Source organism: Cyrtonyx montezumae, unplaced genomic scaffold (genome assembly GCF_038088225.1).
Source record: "Cyrtonyx montezumae isolate F1298 unplaced genomic scaffold, pur_monq_1.0 scaffold_10, whole genome shotgun sequence".
Lineage (NCBI taxonomy): Eukaryota > Metazoa > Chordata > Aves > Galliformes > Odontophoridae > Cyrtonyx > Cyrtonyx montezumae.
Genome location: NW_027071826.1, coordinates 30077930 through 30096275, shown reverse-complemented (window position 1 = coordinate 30096275; position 18346 = coordinate 30077930). Strand labels below are relative to the sequence as shown.

Here is an 18346-nt window from a genome sequence, read left to right as displayed (position 1 = left end):
ACACCTGACTTATGTTTTCAGCTTTTATTTCGCAATTTCCTGAAGATAAAAAATAAAGATATGCTCTAAAAAAATCCCACACGTTATTTAGGAGACACAGCTATTAGTTCAGCAGTGAGGAACTGATCTGTCCTTTGTACAGTCAGAGAGCTCTCAACAATATTGACCGAAAAGCAACTTTATTAGGGGCTTTTTCCTTGAGATTCAACCTCCAGTCACCTGCTTTACACCATTCACAATTCTGATAAACAAGCTATTTGCATGACACTGTTTTAACAGCTTTTTAATTTAATATGAACTTTCCCTCTTACCACATACAGACCAGAACGGACTCTAAAATTGCAGGCACTCCCAGACACCTTGGCTACAAGCTTTGTCTCTGCAACTTCTCACTAGCAGTCAACTTGAGGTGTGTCAGCAGCCAGAGGTGGACATCCTGGAGACAAAAGTGGTATCTGCAAATCTGTATCACCCTGCACCTTCCCTGTATCCCACTACAGGCACTTAAAACTTGTAGAATCATTAATTAACCTTAGGTATTTACTTGTGGTAATGTAGGATAATTTCAGGCCTTATCATACAGGAAGATTTTTTTCTTTACCTTATTTTCCTTGGGGCAACAATAGATACCTCATGTCTCTGAACAAAGGGACAGCTCTCTTTTGTGTGTTGGGAATAATCTTGTGATAAGAGTAATACAGAATTCTTCAGTGTAATCCTGCTCACATTGTCTACCAAAAACAAAAGAAAGAAAAAAACCTTTCCAAAACAAACAAAAAATACCTAAATTCCTTTAAAATCAATTTTAACATGTGTTCAACAAACAGAGCACCAGATGACCCACAGCAAATGGAACCAGAGCAGCAGCATATGTTGTGTCTGCTTATGTAAAATGCTTAAGAGCTGTCATTTCTGTGCCTGAATCATACATCTGCTGCTGGCAGCCCTGGAGGCACACACTCTGGTCACTCTGTCCATTCCTCTCAGGTGACCCACAGTGCAAGGGGACTTCTATGGTAATCAGCAGGTATCTGAGCAATACACTGTTGGTAGGATGAGTAAGGCTAAGTTCTTATCACCTACCATAGCTAAATCAGCCTCTATTATAGGACTAGTCTCGGTACATACAGCAATAGACCTGTCACACTGCACTCACGCCAACCAGTGCTAGTTCCATGACTTTGCTCAGTAGCTTCTAGCGTAGCCAAGGTGTTCAGAAAAGCAACTGGGGCACTTTTCAAGTGTGCTCCTTGTGCTTAAACCTATTCTGATTTAGAACCTTTACTGCACCTAACCATCTTGTTTCACTCTATTTACGTTTCTCAGAGTTCCCACAGCTGTAATGATATACATATTTAACTTACACATTGCATATGTAAAGGTAACTTTTAAACAAGCGTGTGTGTACCACAGACACAATTTGTTCATAGCAGAGTACATCTGTACCTGAAAGCACTCTAGAACTGGAAGATGACCTGTAAATGATAAACGTTTTCTGAGGTATTTCTCACTTCAGTCCTTAGGTCACTCCCAGTCATCTGAATTTAGACACCTGACAGCACATTATAACGCACGAAGTTCTGCACTGCAGCCACACTGTCAGAACCTCTGACAGGCTCTGTGATGATCAGCACACAGGCTTGGGGAGCTCCTGCTGCTTCCTGAACACGGCCCCTTTCCACATTCTTCTGTCCCACTCCTGGCAGAGCTATGGTGCACAAAGGACTCTGGGACTGTGACTCAGAGCATAGGAGAAATCAAGTGGCAGAGGTGTTAGAAGCCTGGGATGAAACCTCAGGAATTGGATCATAGGATGCTGCGAAAATGTGATGTTGCATGAAGGCTCAGTACTTCAAAGTACTGAGTACTACTCAGTATCCCCCCAACCAGGGGATGATGGAAATCTACCCCAGTGTCTCTCATTCTGGAGGTACAACTAAATCTAGAATACCATATCACTCCTCAGTCAATTCTAAAAGTCATTGAGATTTCTACAGCAAAGGGTGAGGGAAAAGAAATAAATGGACAATATAGTATAGACAAATAGTAGCACCCAGGTCTCAAATGGACAAGTAAAATGATATTCTTGAGTCAGTGCCAAGGTGAATGCATGGATTGGGTGTCTCAAAGTTGTGCTGTCTCATGAAACAATGTGCAAACTGATGCAAGCCCAAGATGTAGTGGCCACAAGAGAGATGTGAGGGGCTAAATAGCACAGCACAGTAACAAACGACTCACAAAACCTCTGTTTTGCTGAGGTTCATGTTGATCTGAGACATGGCCATGGATGAATCACCCTACCTCCCCATAACTCTGGCTGCCACTTGGCTAATTATACTCAACTATGTGGAGTAAGAGCTGCTTTTAGCTATAGATTGGTTTGGCAGGCTGCACGATCAGTTACTGACACTGCCAAAAGCCATCCAGCACCACTGGAACACAGAGAGCAACTGCAGCCAGCCGCTTGCAGCAGCACTGGATCCAGATGGAGTCAGAAAGGCTGCACTGGGAAGCTCCAGCACCACCCTTATCTACTCAGGCATCTGTGTCACGTGGATGCTGGAGGTTGCTGAGGCATTTCTTTCCAGAGAGCCTGGAGGTGCATTTCTGAGCAGATTCACACATTCATATTTAATAGCGCGTTCAATAAGCTTCTTCTCTTCTGTACAGCACTTAAGAGTGAGTAATTAAAGGAAATATTACTGTAGTAGAGCTTCACATTACCAACTTAATTAGCCTTCTGAAAATAATTAACATGCCTTTCTATAAAGAGAACAGATGACCCATTACATCCATCAGACAAGCAAAATAAATGCCCAAGGTAAGGGACCTTTCTTTAGGAGGAAGACAACAAGAAGCATCCAGCAGCAGTGCCATTAAAAGAGGAAGCAGAGGAGGCACAGATGTCTGTGACTCATGAAGACTAGGCTGTGCAGGTGGGCATGCAGGATTGATGTGTGTCTAGTTGTCAGGTGTGTATATCTAGCATTTGCACTGAGATATGTTCTTTTACCTACCTCTGTGACCCGCTGATAATCCATCAGCTCAGACGCTGAAAAATTCTACACCCATATATATATTTACCATTAAAGCACTTCAAAATTTCCCAAATAAACCACAATCTATTGTCACGTGCAGCTCATTTCCACAGCCCATAGGAACAGCTGAGGTGATGGTTAGGAGCAGCACGAAGTACCTCCCCCAGGGCTGCAGAGGGTGTGGTGCTCTGATTAGTTGGTATGCTGAAAGAGTTTGGTGTATGTTTCTCAATCAGCGCCTATTTGAAATCGGTGTGGGTGAAGAGAGCAACAGCTGTCAGTGTTGTGGAATGTGTGCGTGTACGGATGAGAAGAAAGCTAGGGACACAAGTCAGCATATCATGGACTGGTACAGCAAGAACTGTGGTATAACAGATAAAGGAGAAACAAGCCATGACAGAATCAAGCTTCCCAACATCCATGCATTTCTGGCCATGCAGTTGCATTTTTCCCATTTCTGTGTTCGTACATTTACATTTCCCTGGCAGAAGAGCTGAATACTTGTAGCCATCAAGTGTGATTACAGTGAGGCAAAGCTCAGCATGCAAAAGCTTCCACAGTTACATCACTATGGAAACCACAAATCCACCTCCTGCTCTGTTTGTCTACTTCCTTATCTGATTAAAAAAAAAAAAAAGAAAAAAGAAAAACAAACACCTATTCTTCCAATCTCCAGACTTCTATCCAGACCACAAGAAGACAAACACTTTTTACCTGCTTCAGGAAGAATAATTTCTTCCTTCAGAGCCACTCTGTGAAAAGGCTCCACCTCTGCACCCAACTGGGCAGGCTTCCACCAGAACACTTACTCCACTTATTTCAAAAAGCGCTCTCCTAACCCAGGCTGGGATTTCTCCTTCATTTCCCACCTATGACTTCTCTCAGCTTCTGGGCTAGGGCAGCTCCAGAGGTGAATAACTGTGGGAATACAAGAAAGTATATTTAGAGCTGAAGCTGTGGAACAAGATGAACAGCATGAGAAAGGAAGGCTGAGAACCAAAGACACTTCCAGAAGAAAAGGAAAACAGGTTCAAGTGAGCTGTGCAATGGTAGACCCCAATTGGAGGAAGAGTGCATGGCTTAGGACAACTCATGACCCTGATTGGATAAGAGCCTGTATGCACAGTTAAGGACTGTTTTGGGGAGTACTTTGTTAACATGTAAAGGCAGGTGGGAAAGTTACAAGAGAAAACTTGTTAAACTATATAAGGGAGGTTAAAAACCTGTAATAAACAATTTGGATCGTCCACATCTGAGTCTGTGCCTCAGATGCCGCAAGTGACTCTCTTATTCAGTGAGATAGTTTAAATTGAAAGCTGAAAACTGTTCTGGATGTGAACTATACTGTCTTCCCTTGATTGAAATATCCAGTTTTTTTCCTCAAAGCTCATTTTTGGGGAAGAACATACAAACTGCTCTAAAATCAAGGTAGATGACACTACTAGACAGCTGCAAACACAAGGGTTGAACTCTCATCTAAGAAGCCCATCATTTCTGCAGAAGTTGCTGGTTACAGGTAGCTTTTCCCACTCTAGAAGTCTAAATCTTTCAGCAAAAACCTGATAGCCAAGGGCAAATTTGGAAGATGCAGAATAAAAATGGGGGACAATATTCAAAAGACTGAAATACAGTGTGCATTCTGCAGCCTAGGTACTAACAAGTCAGAGAGGGTAAATTCTCCCCTGTATCTAAGTATGTGTATTTTGTGCTGAGGAAGCCTCTGAAAAAACCATCAGCAAAGCTCTCTCTGACCTCCCGGGGTGCCTGCTTACAGCAGTTCATGGAAGAATCTGAACAGAATTTAGCCTCTATAGATCCTAAAGTCCTTGGCACCTCTCAGCTTCAGCTGACAAGTTTTCCAATCGTTAAAGAGCAAATGCCAACTAGTATATGAGTAGGGAAAAGCCATAGGTTTTACAGAGGTTCCCAAACAGCAGTTAAGCACCCTTTTCTATACTGAGGTACTCTGTAATGAAAGAAAAGTCCAGCTGTGCTCAGAGGACTTTCAGCAGACAACAGTCTGGCTTCTCAGTAAGACAGAGATAGATACAACCTAACATAGTGTAAATTCTCTTACAAAAAAGAAGGCACAGCCACACTAAAGGTGCTGCCCCTTACCACCTTTCACAAAAAGGGTTGGAGCAGTCAATGCTTCCTTCTTAATTCTAACCCATTCCTCCCCCCATTTCCTTCCTGATCCCGGCTGCTATCACTAGATACATCCAGTTCCATAGGGGAGTTCCTACCAACAGCTCACAGACTGAGCAAAGGTTACTTCTGTGTCCTCAAGGATATCACAACAGCACACATGACAGGCTCTTGGAGGAGTGCAGCCTGAGTGGAGCAGTGATGCAGTCTGCAGGGTCATGTCCCTGTGGCTCTGGCAGCAGATTTGTCTGCATCTCCGGCAGACAGCATCCTGAGCAGCACAAGTGGATGGCACATACAGGAGGCATTGGAGGAATTAATTATTCATAGTCTTGTTCTGCTGCCAACAGATCTATGTTTTCTTGTGCCCACACAGCACTCAGTTTTTGTTTTAACAGTAACAGGAGATGTCTGTGCCTCCTTGGATGGCTCTTGAGGACAGGCGATAAGCAGTACTTGCTCTGCTCACAGTGATAGTACCACACAGCAGAGCGCATGCCAGACACAGCTTTCTCCAGAAGAACCTACAGCTGCATCATCGCTGCCAGAATGGCTGGGTGCACTCCAACACTCAGTCCAGCAGCAGCAACCTTCCTGGGAAGCTGCTGACTCTTGCTTTGTCATAACCTTGCAGCACTGGCCTGAAACTTCCTGCTCAGGAGACAACACTCTGACCAACTGAGGGCCTGTGTTCAGCTGAACAACCAGCAGCAAGATCACACCTAGAGCCTGGAGCAGTTGCTGGCCCTGCTTACTCACACCGCTAGCATTGCCAGCAGTAGCAGTCCAGGACTGCATCCCATTCCCAAAGAGGGGCAGGGATGAAGCAAGGGTACCCACAAGACTGAGACAATACCACTTAAGATGCCTTGGACACCACCACTACAAGAGGGTCATGAGACCCCCAAGACAGAGAGCAGGCTGGGAGGAAGGTGCTATGTGAATGAGAATGTGGGTGCTATGCGTGGAAAACTAAAATTGAATTTCCAGTCAGAGAAGTACTGTGCACGACCTACTATGAGGGACTCAGCCACAACCCAGAAAACAAAGCTGCAGTCTAAACTGCTGCAAGCTGCACCAGAGTGCCTGTGCTTTGCCTCCTGCTAGGGCACAGTGCTCAGAGAATGCTTCAGGGTCCAGGGATTGTTGCTGGGGTCCCACAGTGCTTAGCCTGTCTGCCAGGATCAATGCAAATCTTTGCTCAAATATAAAATCTTTCCACTTCAGTAGCATGTTACTCTGTGCAAGTGTAGCAGGCTGCAATATGTACAAGCAAGAGGAGCCTGCGATCGGCAGAGTAGCACATTGGTGAGTCAGGTGCAGAGACTGCACTGTTCCTCAGGGCCAGGAATAGACTCTGCATCATCTGACTCGCACCTGTGCAGAGAGCAGCCCTTGCTCCTTACCTACTGCTCTCCTTTAACTCAGGCACTGCTCCACTGTCCTGATTGCTGTGACTGCCTCAGGGTGTATGTGGGAAAGGTTTTAAAGTGACAGTAACTGCGGAATAAGCTTGGCAATATAAATTATGAGTGATCAGAACAGCATGACATGAAGCAGGCAGAAACCAAGGGCAATGCATGCAAACGACAATTTTACTCACACTTCCAGAAAGCAATTTGCAGGTAGAACTGGTGGAAATAATTTCACCTCTTGCCCACCACTCATCCACCACGAAGCCATCTCCACGCTCAACAGAGCTCTGTGCTCTGGAAGCCCACTCCTGCCTTCTACCCTCCACCCCTACCTGTTGGGAGGGATCCGGCAGTTCTCCCACTTTGGCCAGTTCCCGCTTCACAGCATCTGCGGTGGGGCCACGCTGTCCTCACAGGTCCAAGCTGCTTCAGACACCTGCCGTCTTTGAGCCAGAAGCGTGCGACCAGCAGCTAGCGTGGTGACCAGGCAGCCTTCGTAAAGCAAAGCAGCACAGGTTAATGTTAATGCAGCACGATGTGAGAGAGGCTTCCAACACCCAATGAGGAATGTATGTATCTCAGCCCTGGCACCCTACTGCATGGAGAGCCTAACTGCCAAGTGCAGGTGAGTGCTGCCCCTGCCCCAGTCCTGGGCTGGCTACTGGCAGCCACTCCCCAGGCTGGGCTGGGTCCTTCTGCTCTTCACTGTCCTTCTGGATCCCTGCCATAGCAAACATGGGGAACATAACACTAGAGCCAACGACCAAAGGTTCCTCACCACTGCCATCTCAGACAACGGCTCAGTTAAACCTCACAGGATCTACCAGAATGTGTTTACTATTTTTTCTGCCCATCAACCATTTTTTATTTGTTAATTTATTTTTAAGCAAGCTGCTGCCTTCTTTTCATCTGAGTCCTCCTCCTAACACTGCCCCTCTATCTCCCCCTCTAACCAGTGTTCTTTCTCCTCCCTTTTCTGCTTCATGCCTTCACACAGGCAGGCCCTTTCCAACCCACAGACTGCTTCCCCAGCCCAGGCTTTGAGCAGAGCTGTGTGCCTGAGCTGCCCTCTCCTTCTCAGGCACTGAAGCTCAGGATGCCACAGTGCTGCTTTGCGCACGTTGAGGTGCCAGTTCCAGCACAAAAATATCCAGCACATACCCACTTCAGTCTCACAGATCTCACAAGCCCTGAGAGCTTGTCTACACACAGCAATTTTCTAGATTAATGGCATGTGACGAAGTTACAGAGCAAGGACACCCATGTGCCAGTCTGCATAACAAGCAGGATCTTCATGTTATCACAGAACTGCAATGGTTGGAAGGGACCTCAGGAGATCATTGAGTCCCACCCCCCTCTGCTAAAGCAACTTCCTACAATAGGTTGCACAGGTAGACATTCAGACGAGTCTTGAATATCTCCAATGGAGGAGACTCTCTGGGCAACCTGTTCCAGTGCTCCATCACCCTTACCACAGAGCTCTTCTGTATGTTAGTATGGAGCTTCCTACATACAAGCTTTAGGCCATTACTCCTTGTCGTATTGCTACACACCACCAAGAAGAGCCTAGCCTCATCCACCTGCATCCCACCCCCCTTCAGATATTATAAACATTCATCAGATCTCAGTGAACCTAAATCCAACAGTAATTCAAGGGAAACGTTTTATCTTAAAAGTTTTATCTTTACAAACAACAGCAGAAGAAACACACTGATTTCCTTTAGATAACAGCAAACTACAAAAACATTCCAGTAAAAAAAATGCAGATTAAATAACTAATCCTCCCCCAACAAACCTTCCCACCAAGATTAGCAGAGTGATGAATAGCATAAAACCACTAATTAAATCAATGTAACATGGGTATTATAGAGACACACTGAGCACTTCCTGCTCATGCACTGATGTTAGCATCTGCTTTGGAGCCTCTCTTACTGTGAGAAATAGCTGCTATTTTAACATCCAGGTACTTATACGTCACGTTGAAAAGAATGGCTGTTGTTTATTAGCTCTCATTTAAATTGCTCAAAACCTGACGTTCCTGTAAAGGATTCACGTGTATGCTATTCTTCTTGTATGCATTTTGCTACAGTTCAGCATAGGATTCTACTGAGCTATTTATCAGATGCTTGCATACAAAATTTTAAAAACTATTTCCTAGAAACGCACTCTAAAGAACACTGAGAACCCTCTTTACGTAGCCAGATCTATTTGACTATAATTTGTTTTGTAAAAGAGTGAAGAACAAAATGACACAAAATAAGCAGCTGTAACACTCTCGAGTCCTTCAAGGCACAAGCCTGAACACCAGAAAACACACCGCTGCTTATAAAGCAGGAGCTGTGATCTGGGTCACCTGTTTTGCTTCCCATCTCCGAACCCAGTTAATAAACACATACACCCACTGTTTGCCACAAGGCTGGGCACACCCTGGAAAAAAACAAAGTGCAACATTTTTGAAAGGGTATATTTATTACCAGATGAGTTCCAAGTATCTCAGTGTGAGCACTCCATCCTGCCTGAAAGATTTAGCATAGGAGTGAGGGGCAGAGCGGGACTGAGAATTTCTGCTGGCAGGGAGACAAGTGCTGTCCTGTCCTGTCTTGCTGCACAGCTCAGCCCTTTCCCTGGCACCAGCCCTACAGCCACCCACACAGTGTCACAGAGGCTTTGACCAAGGGATGTGTTATCCATCTGAACACTGCTCTCAAAAACTTCTCCATTCTCAGCCATATCACATCCCAGATCTGGCTCTTGGGCCTCCACCCAGCAGGAAGAAGTTCCTTTTCTTCAATCAGAAAAGCAAACAAAAAAGCTACCTTCATTTCTATAAGCTCAAAATGCTTGAGAAACCACAGCTTTAATCGCACGTGTATCTACATTTGAAAGAGAAAGAAACTCTTTGTTTGCAAAGACTGCCTCGTAATAGGAACAGGAGAGCAGAGAGGCAGTGCTCAAGATAAAGGCTTGACCTCAGAGTTCACAGTACTTTGGCTGGTCAGAATAGGTCACATAAATGATAAGTGAACTTCTTGTGCTGAAATGCCAATGATTGAAAAGGTGTAATGTTTGTATTAGCAAAAACCAACAACAAATACTGAGTAGTGGTGTGACCATTCAAACAAACAAAAAAATAGTTACAATCTGAAGCCTACTGCTAGGTGGGACTCAGGCTCCTCTCAGATGCCAGCACCAGCAGGCAGGGGCTGCACTTCAGTAAGCAAAGGAACAGTACTAATCCAGTAAGAATTGGATGGAAATGAAATTCCTGGCTGCCAAGTGGCTACTTGTGCCACCTTCAACTGTTTGCTTACGCCCTCTTGTGATTTGCAAAGCGAACCAGAGAAGAAAGCTCAGGTCCATGGCAGTACCTGGCAATGAAACAGAGCTGTTCCACCAACAGAGAAGCACCAGAGCAGCACCCAGACTCTGTTCATCTGAGGCAGAAAGCGAACATCTCCCTTCCCAGCAATACACACCCAGCCCTGCAAGACTTGCACAGAGGGTGATGCAGACATCACCCAACCAAACCCCAGTACGCCCTTCCCTCTGCCCTTTGGTTGGAGTTTCCAGATGTACACAGAGCAGCCAGGCTCAGAGGAACCAAACTCCGGGTACGGAGAGCACGGAGTGAGGCACTCCCTCCCAAAGGCAGGAGGTAGGGCTGCACCATCCCGAGATGGGAGGAGGAGCACAGCAACAAGGTTGCAAAACTCTGCAAAACAGTAGCTTTTAACCACCTCCAAATTAAAAAACTAAGTATCTCTGAGATCAGAAGCAACCTTTCCCGAATACTTCCACATCAGCCCACCACAGCTTCTGAGAGGCCGTGCAACTCAGATGGCTCTTAAAGCACTGCCACCAGCGAGCATTGCAGAGACTTGGGCATGTGCTCCACCCAGCCACTGTGGCTGGTTACCAACAAGAAGCAAAATTTTAGAATAACCAACAAGGGTCTATTTTGTTGTTGCTGTTACCCAGAAGGTTCTTTAAGACAGATCCTGCAGTAGATCTGCCTTACGTTATCAGAGTCCCACTTACTGTTTCCTAGTGCACACTTCATTGTTGATGTTCCTCCTATTCCTTTCCTGCTAAGACAATGAAAATGAACCAGCTGGCCCTGCACACAGGTTCTTGTGCATTTCCACAGCTCTCAACACTGCGGGGCAAATGGGTCTCTGTGGGTGTTCAAGGTTTCCTTCAGCTCGCCACATTTCCCTGCCGTGTGCCTTTTAACATCAATCTCTCACCCATTTGCTTACCTCTCGTGTTCCCAGGGATGAGCTATGGCCTGCTCTCTACAAGCTGGTGAAGGCCCGTGGGAGAGAACGGCTGTTTCCTTATATACACACTTGCATACGCTTCATTATTTTGAACAGCTCATCAAACATTTGTTCTGTCGCTTTCAGGTTCTGTGAGTACATTTCTGTAAAACCACGGTCAAACCTGACCTCGCAATATGGCAGTCAAGCAGGAGGGGAGTTAAAAAGGAGCAACTCTCACAGAACTCCACCTACACGTGCTTCATGGAGAAGTACAGAGCATGTTACATCATGAAAGCAAAGTCACTGGCTTTTGGGTAACTGAAGGCAGGGTACAGTTGCTTAGCAATTTATCTGATTACCATTTTTCAAGTATCACATGCACACTTAGAGACGTTGCATAATAACGTCTCGCTTTCATGCTTCCTAACCCAATTAAGAAAAAAAAAAGCTACCAAAATTCTACCAAAATTAATGCCTTTAGCCTCTTCTCTGTCAAAAGAGAAAGGACAAGACAGTAGCTCAAAAACGGATTGAAGCATTAATGTTCCTGAATTTTACTCCTGAATTTGAGTGGCTTTCAGAATGTTTCTATGTAAGCATTTTATTTTATCTACTTGTCTACACTGATAATTCCTGCTTCACAGTGTAGCACCAAAATTCATTAAGAACAGAAAGATTTTCAGATGAAAGATGCTGTGGAAGCACTGGTGTTAGCACTTACAGCTTTTTTAGTGCTTTAAACATTGCTAAGCCCTGGTCCGAAGCGCAGCAAATTCTAATCATTGTCATGACATTGTTAGGGTCACAGTCTCACACCATGCAAATTACAATTCTATCATGAAAATCTCATACTTTACCTAGGAAAAGAAAAAATAAAATGAAACCCAACCTTCCCCGCACTCCATGGTACATACCCCAACCTGAGGCTGGAGTACTAAGCACTGCTGCAGCTCCTGGAACTCCTACTATGAAAAGCAGAGGTAAATCAGAACATGTGCATACATGGCATTTTTAGAAAAAACACATTGTACATATCAATCTGCTCTTTGAAAACCTAATTACATTCTACCTAACCTATGAAAGAATTGAGTCTTTAGCTGCCTTTACAGTGAGCAGCAATACCTCATAATACAAATATCAAAACTAGGCATTGTTTCCAAAAGGGTATAATCAGATCAAAAAAGAACATGCACCTAGAAATAGACTACTTGCACATCCATGAGGTTTACACCAATAAAACATTAACTGTCTACTTCACATATGCATCTCTATCTTTAACTGCACAGAAAGCAGCTCAGCTGCCTGGACACTGCTTACAGCGCGTAGTCCTGTCAGCTCAAGCAACCAAAGGTGAAGTTTTGGAAACTCTGTATCTCATTCCCATGGCAAAGTATTAACCAGCAATGAAAAACCTCAAGCAAGGACAGCCAAGCTCTATATTGCTAACAAGTCATTACCTTACCTTCACTGCAGCTCCTCTCTTGCTAGTTGACATTAGAGCAATTTTATAAACTCTGCCCTACATCCTGCAGCTCTTGTGCAAGACGATGACCAATTAAAGGCTTAATAGAGAGACCTGCCTCAGAAAGACCTGCTGGATCAAAATAAACCCAATCACATGGCACCTATCATGCCACTAGTGGGAACCATATGCACATTTTGAAAACACCAGGCATCACAAAAAGAAATCATTCCTCTCCTAGGACAAACTGGAAACATCCTTACCGTGAGCCTCAGCCAATACAAGATCTGAAGGGGAGCACGTTGGCTGAAGAGCGTCCTGCAGGCTGCGCACACACACCTCTGCCAACAGGCACACTGCCGAGCACAGTGAGAATCCACCCCACCTAGAGCTGCGTATGGATGCAGCTCAGCCAAAAGTTCTTAGCCAAGATTAAGCTGGTGGAGCTGAATGAGTCTGACCATCTCCCATGCATATATTCTTGATGAAAACAAACCAAGAAAAACAGCGAACCCAGCAGGCACTTGAGAGCATGCTGTGTCACAGCTGTCCATACTAGGAGAGAGCTTCCCCCTTCAGAAATACCTCATCATCTCCCACATGAGCCAAGGAGACCAGCACAGCACACTGCCTGGCAGCAGCCTCGCTGCTGGCTCAGCACCAGTGCACCTGAGTGCAGGGCAGCTGGGAAGGAGCCCTCCTTGCTTCACTGTTCGTGCTATCGGCACTTATCCAATGACTCCTAATGCTTGGATCTTATGCAATGAAAGCAAGACGGCATACATTTGTGGTAGAGAAGATTCTCCCTGTAATCTAATCCAGCTTTGACAGAAGCCTGCGAGGGCGGAGGGGGTTGAGATAAGGTTGTGGCAAACTTGTGTGCTGGCACCAATAAAAATCTAGAACAAAACAAAGGTAACAAAATGCTACTCTCTTTTGTATAGACTAATTAGATGCCTCTGAACTCGTAAATGAAAGAAAATCTCACTCAGACATGCCTACAAACAAATTTCTAAAGCAGTTGACCTTTTATTTAGCCTATGGGGACACATTAAAGTGCAGTATACACCCACAGATAAGTACCCTTCAGCTGAAGTGCCCGGGCTCTGTCTCACACCAGATCTTATTGGGAGCACTGTTTACCACGAGGAACACACAGCTCTGACTAGTCAAAAATGGGCAGAGATGTTGGTCATCTGTCCAGTGAGCCAAAGCCTTTACTAGCCTTGTTCTGGCTGCCTTTGTGCTCCTTTCACCAAGAGCTCAAATGCCATCTGGATGCTCCTGTTTCACGTGTTGTCTCAGAAATGTGAGGACCCATTCTTTCTGCTGTACAATGCAAAACACATCCACTCCCTGCCCGGTCTGCACTGAGTATCTGACCACCATGGGCTCTAGCAACTCTCTAAAGCTTTCACCTGGAGGTGAGCAGTGCTCTGCAGGGAGGAGAGGAGTGGAGCATTTTCCTGCCTCCTGCTGGCAATCAATTTATCCAAGTAATTGACCCATTTTCTACAGAATAATTAGCCCAGGGGAATAAAACACTGCTGCTCTTTAATTAGTCATGTTGGTAGCTCTCTTGTTTTACCATCTAATAGCAGGCAGCCTGAGACCAGGGGAAAAAATATCCACAGAACTAAAAAAAAAAAAAAAAGCAACAAACAAACAAACAAAAACAACAAAAAACTTGATTTCATTTCCTTAAATGTGACATTTCTTAAAGGCAACACAGAAACAAAGAGTCCTAAGGCACAAATGCCAACAATAAAATTTCCCATTTATTCTGCAATTCCCATGTCAGCCATCAGAACTCGTTCACAGCACCACACTGGGCTTCTCTCGATACTATTCTGGGTGCATCCCCTTCATCTTCCATGAGCAGAAACCGCTGTGCTGGCTCTTGGCATGGCCATCACCTCCTACCCCACCTCCCCAGACATCACAGTGCAATCAGCCTCACCTGGCTCATTGCTGGTGCTGCAGAGGAAGGCAAGAACTGCAGTCATGAGGTCAACTGGGCACTGAGAGGGAACACCCTTCCTGAACAGCACAGAGACCACCCAGAGCCCTGTAGTGTGAGAACTGGCTGTAGCCATCACTGTACCCAAATGGATGGGTGATGTGCATACCTACACCACAGCACATCTCACTCTCTTGATATGAAGGAATAAGCAGACTAACAAATGAAAAGGTCAAAGGGATCCTGCATCCACACTCCTTAGGACTTCTTCAAGATGATAAACTGAAGTATAGATTGTAAAAAGGTAAGTACTTCAATCTGAAGGCTCCAAACACCACCAGGTCCACAACCACACCCAAAGAACCCTTCCCCCATTACACACAAAGCCTTGTTTCAAGGTTAAGTTCATCTTTACATCGTGCTATGACACTGCCAGTAGAACTGCAGAGCCCTTTGGCCAGGTACTATTCCATACCTACACAGAGCCCTGTGCTGCCCTCAGCCCCCATTCACCACTGCCCCCAACTTGTGTTGCTGCCCCTGGCCCCATCCTGCAGCCTGCCCTGGAGCCCCAACACCAAAACCTCCACGGAAGAAGCTGCACCAGCCACCTGCCCTGCAGCAGTACACTGTGCTTAACGGGCACAGAAAACCCTGCGTATACCACAGTTTGGGAGCCCTTAGGGTGCACTGTAAGCATGGTTATGCCCTGTGGGCAGGCCTCCTGCAGTGCTTTCCCCAGCACCTCTGAAAGTGGTCACAGAAGCTCACAGCTGCATCTCAGACACTCCTCTTTTGCTGGTTCCCAGCAATTCTACGAGCATTTCATCTTCTTAAGGCTTTCTGTTTACCCAAAAACTGCAGCAAGCCCCGTTCTCAGCTGATGCAGCTCATGTATTGATGCATCAGTGTTCTCAAGAGCCACAAGCGATGCTCTGGGCAATCTGATCCCTCTGCAAATCCTGACACAAGGCTTCATCGTAGAACCTCCACCACCCCACCTGCAAATATCCCCAGTCCCCGGAGGTACTGCTCTTCCTGGGAATTACAAGGGAATCGGAACAACCTGCCAAGCATGCGATTCCAGATAACAATACCAAACATTTCATCTGACAAAACTACACTGCCTGCGCTGTTATGGTTAGGGGGACTTCGTACGTCGGTGCTCCCCCCCGGCCAGCGATGCGAAGCTCCCCGGGAAGCCTCACGTAACACAGCGGCTGACGGCGACGGGACGGCGATCCCCGCTGCGTCCCCGCGCCTCAAAACCGCACTCAGAACCCTGCTGCGGGGAATGGGCAGGAGGAAGCGCGTTTTCCATTTCGCAAAAAATTCATCTGTTCTGGATGTTTTTTCCATACCAAAAATGGAACAAGAGCAAACATCCTGAGACCGATTAAAACGTAAAAGCGGCGGCAGATGGATCCCGCGTTTCAGCGGCGCTGATATCCGGGTTCCTGACCTCCCGGCGCCGCAGCACGAGCGGTCCCCGGGGCTGCAGAGGAGTCATTGACGGGGACGTCGGCCCCTCCCCCCCGTCCTGTTCTGCAAACACCGGGCTGTTGGACATCGATTTGTCCTTTCCCAGCAGAAGCAGTTACTGAAACCGATACAACCAGCGTATTTCACAACACCTCGCTTTGTTCAAAACACGTCACACGTCAGAAGAAAAGCAGCCCCAGCCCCCCTCCCCGACCGCGCTCCGCAGCTCCCGCAACCGCCGCCTCCCTCCTCCCTCCCGGCGCTCGGCACCCACTGCCAGCGGCGGCGGCGCTTGGGGTCGCGGTTCCCCGCGGCCGCTCCCGAGAGGGGGCGACTGCGGGCCCCGCCGCCTCCGCCTTTGTCTGCCCGAGCCAGGCGTCCTCCGCCCGGTTCCCCACGGCCGCCCGCCGAGCTGGAGGCGCGGCCCGGCGGTGCGGGCGGACCCCGCCACCAAACCGAAAGCGGCAGCGCCGGGCGACCGCCCTCCGCCCCGGGCGGCGCATCTCCGGCCGCAGGGAGGCCAGGGCGCGCCCCGGGCAGGTGCCGGGCGGCGGCCGCTCCCCCCCCCCCACCTCCCGCCGCGGGCCCTCGCCTCACCGGGGTCCATGGGTGCCCTGCGACCGGCGGCGGCGAGAGGCGAAGCGCTCCCGTGTCACTCGCCCGTAGTGTGGATGCGGTTGCAATCTGCACATGCTCGATTCCGACAGCCGGCCTTCCCCGCCACCTTCCCTTAACTCTTTCCCAGCTGCCTCGCACCGCCTCCCGCACCGCGGAGGGGCTGCGGGGTTCGGGGATGGAGATCCCCGCGCGGCGCGGTGCGCGCGTGCCGCAGCAGCCGCCTTTGCAGCCCTCCGGGAGCCCTCCCGAGCGGTTGGTCTGTGCGTGCGCGGTACCTGCGGTGCAGCCCTTCTTATTTAGTCTTCCAAAGGAAGCCGTGACCGCAGAACCCCGGTGGGGCACCTCCTGCTGCTGGAGCCGGGAGTGGAGGGACGTCTAACACCACTGTCAGAGGAAATATTTGTAGCTTAACTGGTAAAGAGTGAAACATAATCCCCGCAAGAAGTGTTTTTCCACCCAGAAGGACCTCTCCAGATTAAAAAAAAAAAAGAAAAAAAAATGTCCCATTCTTACAGAGAGTAAGAAAATAAATTTAAGGCATAAAGAGTAGGGCAGATTAAATTCCTCTCTCCTTCTGCAGCATGAGAACACAGGAGAGTACAGTGCCATTCTCTAGGGTTAGAAACCAGGAGACTGCAACCTCAAGCCCAAGCTGAGGAGCAAACATCTCTGTGCCCTGGGACAGCGTGGGTGACACAGCCACATGCCACCACCTGGGAGGGCTGCAGCAGGTTAACGTGGTACCTTCTTCCAGAAGGGAAAGAGATTTCTGTGTCTGTTACTTTACAGAGAGAGCCCAACATGTCCTGGGGTAAGAGGCTACCTCCAGTAACACAGTTTGGATGGGAAGTGGCCTGACTTTTGGCCCCGCGTCTCTGTCACCTTATCTCTGAACTCCCCACCCCACCCAGGTCACTGCTGTGGCCCACATCTCCTTTCTCCCAGACCCCAGGTCTCCTGCTCTCCCCTGCCTCCTGCAATACCAGGAAGAATGAGCTCATGTTTTCAGCAGAACAAGGATGTTTTCATGACCTCTGTTTAATGATTCAGCGGTTCAGAGATCAATAATAAATGTTTGTGGTGATGAGGCAGCACCAGACCAGTGCAGGCCTGAGACACTCACAGAACGGGGTTCCCAAGAAGTCCAGCCACAGGCTGGTGCTGCAGGGCCGCAGGTGCTGCATGGATGGCCCCACCCTGGCCCTGGTGCTCCCAGGGCCTATACACTGTGTGCAGAGTGTTCTGGCTGCTCTGTAGATGCCACGCTGAAGCAAAGCGCCTGTCAGAGCATCACCTGACTACAAAGTCTCTCTGTGAGAGCTGGAGTGTCAGAAAGATGGAGCATTTTAAAGGGGAAATGGAGAATAAGGCAACCAGCCCTACCCCAGGCAAGCTGTGCCAGCTGCGGTGGCACTGCATGTGCTAGTGACCTCAGGCTGGCTTAAAAATTAAACTGTTTGATATATATTTCAATAGAGTGGGAAGAAAAATGCTGAGATTGATGAGGCATCTCTGATATTGTAAGAAATACCTTTAAAATACTATATCTGATCAGACAGATGTGGAGGACAGCAGTCAGATGCTGTGCTCATGTATTTACTGAGAAATAGCATCCTTCAGAAAGTGCTGAGCATTGTGCCAGAGAGAGAGCGTGAGAGAGATCATTTCACAGCATGAGGCAGCATGAACGTTTCACAGCATGAGAGGAGAGAATGCCTTACAAGGAGCAGAGGAAAGGTCAAAGAGAAAAGAAGATGAGAGCTAAGAGATACTCACCTACCAGAAGTAGAAATCAACAGCCAGAGACAGAACAGCATAAATGAGAAGCACATGTGGGGAACACATAAATCTGCATTCTCCTCCCAAGTCACAGTAATCAGGGAGGAAGGAGGAGGCAGCAAGGCAGGGGTGAGGGGGATGGAGGCTAGGGCTGCTCTGTATCAAAGGACAGGCAGGAGGGA

At 47.5% G+C, this 18346-nt stretch overlaps 1 protein-coding gene across 5 annotated transcripts in view; it reads right to left on the bottom strand.

The window, feature by feature from the left end:
- Nucleotides 1-16723, bottom strand: part of TMEM229B (transmembrane protein 229B) — a 34965-nt gene extending 18242 nt beyond the window's left edge. Inside the window, exons 1-3 of one of the 5 annotated variants that reach the window (XM_065754466.1) lie at nucleotides 12589-12618; nucleotides 11778-11828; nucleotides 6934-7093 (exon numbers count right to left, since the gene is read on the bottom strand). The gene's annotated coding sequence lies outside the window, so the exon portion shown is untranslated. Of the gene's footprint in view, nucleotides 1-783; nucleotides 852-6933; nucleotides 7094-11777; nucleotides 11829-12588; nucleotides 12651-16364; nucleotides 16578-16660 lie in introns of those variants that run through there. The other 4 variants (XM_065754476.1, XM_065754486.1, XM_065754492.1 and 1 more) reach the window with 4 other exon arrangements.
- Nucleotides 16724-18346: the final 1623 nt, after the last annotated feature.